A 6,104-nucleotide genomic window follows, 5' to 3' on the forward strand; every position below is an offset into this window, starting at 1 on the left:
GGCAAAATAGTGGAAATCCTCAAAAGTAATGGGCACGTATATCACGCGTAATTCCATGCACAACCAGACACTGAAATCTATACCACGGTCCTTACGAAACATAAACTTATATAAATATTATAATCTCCTTGCAAGACGCCTAAACATTTTTATTTCATGAAATTTATTTTTTCGTAGAATAATCTAATTGTTGCATACATCTCTATATAGTGCTTTACCTTTGCCATGATTAAATTTTTTTGTACATCGTGTTTGGTATATACTATAGGTAATAGAAAACGGGTATAACGCGAGGATTTGAAACAGCGTAATAAGATCTACATATTCTGCATTTATAATGTTATTATAATTTATAAATTATAACAATTTGGTGACTTTAACATCAATTTTAATGATAAGAAATCGGAAAATTTTAAAACTTTCCCTATGGGCACATTCAATTTACATATGATAAACAATCCAGCAGAATCTACAACGAGAGATAACACCACTATCGATGCAGTATTTTCAAGATATTTGGGAAAATGTACATCACAAACATACGCATCATGTTTCAGTTATCACAGGCCTATAATTTCGATTATTTAATATGATTAATATAATAGTAATTAAATAGTAATAATAATAATTTTCATTTTCGTTTATTTTTCCTATTTACTTAAATACATTTACTTATTGATATTTACTTTTATTTTGAATGGAACCACTAAAATGTCTTTGTAATCTCTAATATTTGTTGGAAAAGAAACTTCGTTTCTACAGGGTGTCCCATGACAGCACTCACTTTTTATACACGCTCGTACATTTTACAAGTACTTCATGAGTTATAAATAATATTAATATTATATTACATCGATCAAATTCTGTATTTTTTATGTTGTTACTGTATTATTACCATAGGTAATGACAAAACAATTCAAGTAAATTAAATTTTTTATTTATTCATATTATATTATTTTAATATCATGTGAGTTCAGAGAATAATTTATTTAGGAGGGAGGGAGGCTATGCGTAACTTTTGAGAGGGTATGGCCACTACTCCAGCCTCCTTAATTGAGCTTATGTTCATAATCTATATCCATTATTCATTATCATATTAATTACCTGCAGATATTAGTTAAAACTTATAAGACAAGACGTATATCATTAATATCGTATACATACACAACTAAATAGTCATCTGGCTATAATTGAATAAACAACTTTTCCGTTTTAAATGCTAAAAACGAAATAATATAATATTAAATAATAATAATATCTTGGACCATAGTAACAAGATTTGTTTATTTATATTTAAGTTTTTAAAATGAATTATTCACAAAGCAATACCGGACGAACTTGGAGAGAAACGCTGGTTGAGTTAGATATAATCATCGGGGAATGTCCATGAACTGGAGTGGCGCCTGACTGGAATGGCGCCCATACAATAACGAGACATACTGCACCGAGGACAAAGAGAGGACTAGCAGCGGGCTGTCGGACCTGGACGCCACGAGGCCGATCCCGAGGGAACGCGGTCGGCCTCCTCTGCGGTGACCGGGCCACGTTCTCGTTGGGCCACGGCGGCGGCGAAGGGTTGGTGTGCTACAACGTAATATGCGGCCAAACGGCCGGTGGCGGAACAGGAGGAGGAGGAGGAGGAGGAGGAGGATGCGAGCTCGACGGCGGAGATGGATAAAAAAAAATATGGCGTGCAGCGGTGGCACTTGCAGCAGCCGCAGAAGAGGATCGGGATCAGCGAGGACGAGTTTGGAGATCAGCCGCCGTCGGAGGACCACCGGAGGCATAATGCCATGGAAATGCTGCCCGCGTCCGGGAAACCGACCCGCCCGTGAGCGAGGACGGTGTTCGTTCTGATGTGGTCGGGGCGGGCAAGCGGCCGGGCGAACGGGACTAGAAAGCCTGCTGCAGATGTCGAGGTGCGCGTGCCAGAGTTGCAGGTGCCGGGACCGGGAGATGGTGACAACAGAGTCGAAGTTGAGGAGGAACAAACGGAGTAACGGTGAAACTGAATGGGGTAAGAAGAGACGTGGCAGTTCCAAAAGAAGTGCGAAAATAAACAACACATAACATTTATAAATCACAGAAAAATCCGACAAAAGCATTTGTAGATCAGCCTAACCCATGTCCAAACTCCAAATCAAATATTATCTATACTACCAATTACCAAACAGACAACACAATATATTATAACGTAAGTTTCAAGCATGTTTCATTTATGAACTAAGAGTGTTACGACTTATTATATAATATACACCATATAACAATATGTCGAAAAATTGTCAAAATTGTTAATAATTCTTGTAAAATTACAATTTCAGCATACCTACCAACGATTGACCGGCGAGCTTCCAAATGAAATGCTCGCCGGAATTCTTGAATAAGCCATGTCGTACTTCTTGGAACTGCCGTCTCCGTCAACTTCTTACCTCAATTCAGTTTCATCGTCACGTTAAAAAGTTCCTCCTCCTCCTCCTCATGTCACCATCACCGGGTCCGGCACGCACGGACCGCACCTCGATCTGCGGCCGGAAGCTTTCTAGTCCGAACCGCCCGGCTGACCGCCTGCCGGACCCCAGAACGAACACTCGGGCCGGTTTTGCAGAGGCGGGCGGCATTTCCGTGGTGGTGGTCCTCCGGCAAAGGCTGATTTCCAGACTCGTCCTCTGCTCGACGAATCCTGATCCCGTGCAGGCTGCTGTTGCACGCCATATTTATCGCCGTCGAGCACTAGAACATCCTCCTCTCGCTCAGTCCACAGAACTGCCGGCTTGGATCGGCCGCTTGTTGTAGTACACCTCGCGCCGTCGTCGCGGCCCGGCGAGAACCCCTGCGGGGGTGGCTCGGTAGCCACCCAGCGTCCTGGTCCGACAGCCCGCCGAAAAATGTCCTCTCGTCGTCCTTAGTGCAGTATGTTTTCATTAGCCGGACATTCCCTGATATCGAAAACCAGCGTTTCTACTCGATAGTTTGACCGAGTCGTCCATGCATTGTATAACATAAACAATAACAATAGAGTGTAAATCAGGAATTGGCGAAATACTTTCAAAAATTGTCTTAAAATACAAAATACATTTGATTTTAATGAGTAATTATTACTGTCAAATTCAGAATACTATGTATACCTAGAGATACACTTGAAAAAAAAACCTACATACCTAATTAAATAAAAATAAATTGTAAATTGTTTAAGTATTTTCAATAAATTGATGGTTGTTTTACGAAAACCTAATTGTTTTGATTTTTTCCGAAAACGTTGACCTAGTGTGAGCTATAAAACATTTATTCAACCGGTCCTATAAGTCCTTGTATTGAAACGAATTAAATACGTCTTCATCAGTGATAGAACCTAAATAATGATAGCTTGTGGTTTGCAATTTTCACGGTACCTTTGCACAACCATTTAAGTGTCCACTAAGAGAGCATCTTCCGAAATTCACATTTTAAAGTGGTCTTTGGACCAATTATTTTGAGATTCAAGATGATCGATGAAAATGTTCAACTTTTGAACACCATACATCTAATATTAAAAAAGTATTTTCGTTTTCGCCCTCAACCTATTACCATACGTTGATCAGTCGGTTAGTCGGTCAGGACACGTCCGATTATATTTTATTATTATAGCTTTGTGATTATGCGAGCAGTATTTTTTCAAGTGGATTGCAGATCCCGCAAGGTGCGTACGTAATTACGAATGTTTTACTAACACGGGGTTTGTGACGAGCATGTAACCTACACGGGAAAACGGTCGAAAAGTTAGAATTAGAAATACATTTTACTAATTTATATCGTTTGACATATATATATTTAATCATTATAATATACAGGTCTAAAATCATATTCAATCATAACCAATAGCGGCCTTACAATAAACAAAAATATATTATTATTTAGTTTATTTTTTTGCTGGACAGATGGCACCTTTGTTGTATTTTAACCATCCAAATTTCTTAATTTCCTGGGAATTTTCCTAAAATTGTATTTCAAACAATTCTTGTCCTGACAATTATTACGAACACAACAGAAAAAAAATCACCCAACTCGGTCAAGCCGTTTTTTGGTTTTAGCCAGACTAACGAACGGCTACTTCTATTTTACGGAGACCTAAAGGTATATATGTTACAATAGAGTGATCCTCTCACCCCGCAGTATTGGACCGTGTCTAAGTCTAAAAATTAGTTTTGGTCGTATTTCTATTTTCATACAACCAATTATTATTATTAATTATTGTTGAAATATACAGTTAATATTAGTATTCGATCGTTGTAAGCGTATCATTGTAGTGTATTTGAAAATTAACCTACCAATTATAACATTACTGATTACGACATCACTTTCATTGTTATACGGTTATAGAGTGACCTCGTTAATGCATATGAGAGAGCCTTTCAATGTATGTAAAAAGCACTTGCTCACAAACAATCATACTGCGAATAGAGTAAGTTATTCAGTCCAGTTGTACGTTACATAAATATTATATATTTTTTTTTTGATTTAATTGATCTTTAAGCCCGGCGACTGTGGCCATTAGCTAATTGTGGGGTTTTTTTTTATGATTGTAGGTAGTGGCCTTTGTAACGTTAGGGTTTTTACACGTGTGTGTTGTGTTTGGCAGAATTTCTAATGGGACACCCGTAGGTTTCTGCCATTCCCCGGGTGGGAGATGGCGGCACATAAATATTATAGTTATATTACTTATTTACTTAAATACCTAAATCATATACGTTCGCTCAAGCTTCATTATTCAACAATTGTTATTATATTATAATATAATATTAAAAAATACTCCACCTAAACACAAAACTAATAATTAATAACTAATTAACCATTGACTTTATCGGAATAAATGTATGCCTAAAACATGCTCTGTGATGTTGTTCTCTTTAATTTAAAAAAACTACATGCCGATTTAATAAGTAGGCTCGGAACCAATCAGTAAAAAAAAATTCCACTTTTGATTGTTTTCGGTTATATATAATATTTGGATTAACTATATTATTATAACCACCTGACATCCGCATGTAAAATTGAATAAACATAAAATACCGTGCAATATAATAATATGACATGATATGCATAATTTACAGATATTATCACGGTTTATTGTAGAGCTCAGTTCACGGGCAAATCGTACCATTTAAATTATAATTTTCATAAGATGAATGAAGTAGATTTTTTAGAGTAGATTTGAGTTTTTCGTTAAGACTGCAGGACGAGCGCACCTATTAGATATTCCTAGCCCTGCTAACGAATATTAAATTCATCCGAGTCGTCGTTTCAAATTTTCAGCATATTATATGTATACGTTTGTCTATTATCGCACCTGCAGCCCATTTCATTGTCGTCGGCGCATCTTCGAATAAGTTTATAACTTCTTTCGTTTCCTTTGCGTCAGACACCGTGAGGTGGGTGGCTATTCCGCGAGCACCGACTCTGGTTTGGTATGGGTGGTGCGCGGGTGGCGGGTGGATATCGTCATTATCGTCGTCGCGTGTGCGTCAACAAACTTTTGCGGAGGCGTCGCCACTTGTTCGGCGCGCGAGTGGCGGCTGCAGGGGCGACCGGAGTACCGAACGGCGCGATGACGGAGTGACTTGTTTGCGGGGCCGCGGGGGCGTAGAGGTCGCGAGCGGCGGTTTTACGGAGTGGGGGTAACCGCGGTTGCGAAAACACGGCTTTTTACTTTACCGAGCGGTTCACAGTCACGGGGGCTGGCACCGCCACCGCGCGTATTATTTCATCATTTAAATACCGCGTGCGACCGCGGTTGACGTCTCCGCGTCGTCGGCTAAATAAATTTAAAACACCCATCACCCGCTCCCCGCGATGATCACTTAGAACGAGAGGGGGACTTTAATAATATATATATATATATATATATGTACATGATATGATAAATTATATATATATATATCGTCGTTATTATCGCGCGCGCGAGCACTTACCCCGCAGGTAAATATATTATATACACTCGCACGTATTATAATATATTATATAGGTACCGACAGTAATGGAAACTGTCATCACGGCCACCTCTCTCATGGCTCCGTCTCCCACCTTCTCACTCTTCTCCTCTCACGCTCTCTTCTCTCACTCGCCCTCCC

General features: G+C 39.1%; 1 pseudogene; it reads right to left on the bottom strand.

The window, feature by feature from the left end:
• Window positions 1–2,430: 2,430 nt before the first annotated feature.
• LOC132947545 (uncharacterized) lies at window positions 2,431–2,987 on the bottom strand (annotated as a pseudogene).
• Between the last annotated feature and the right edge of the window lie 3,117 nt (window positions 2,988–6,104).

The sequence above is a fragment of the Metopolophium dirhodum genome, chromosome 6 (assembly GCF_019925205.1).
Source record: "Metopolophium dirhodum isolate CAU chromosome 6, ASM1992520v1, whole genome shotgun sequence".
In the NCBI taxonomy this organism is placed as follows: domain Eukaryota; kingdom Metazoa; phylum Arthropoda; class Insecta; order Hemiptera; family Aphididae; genus Metopolophium; species Metopolophium dirhodum.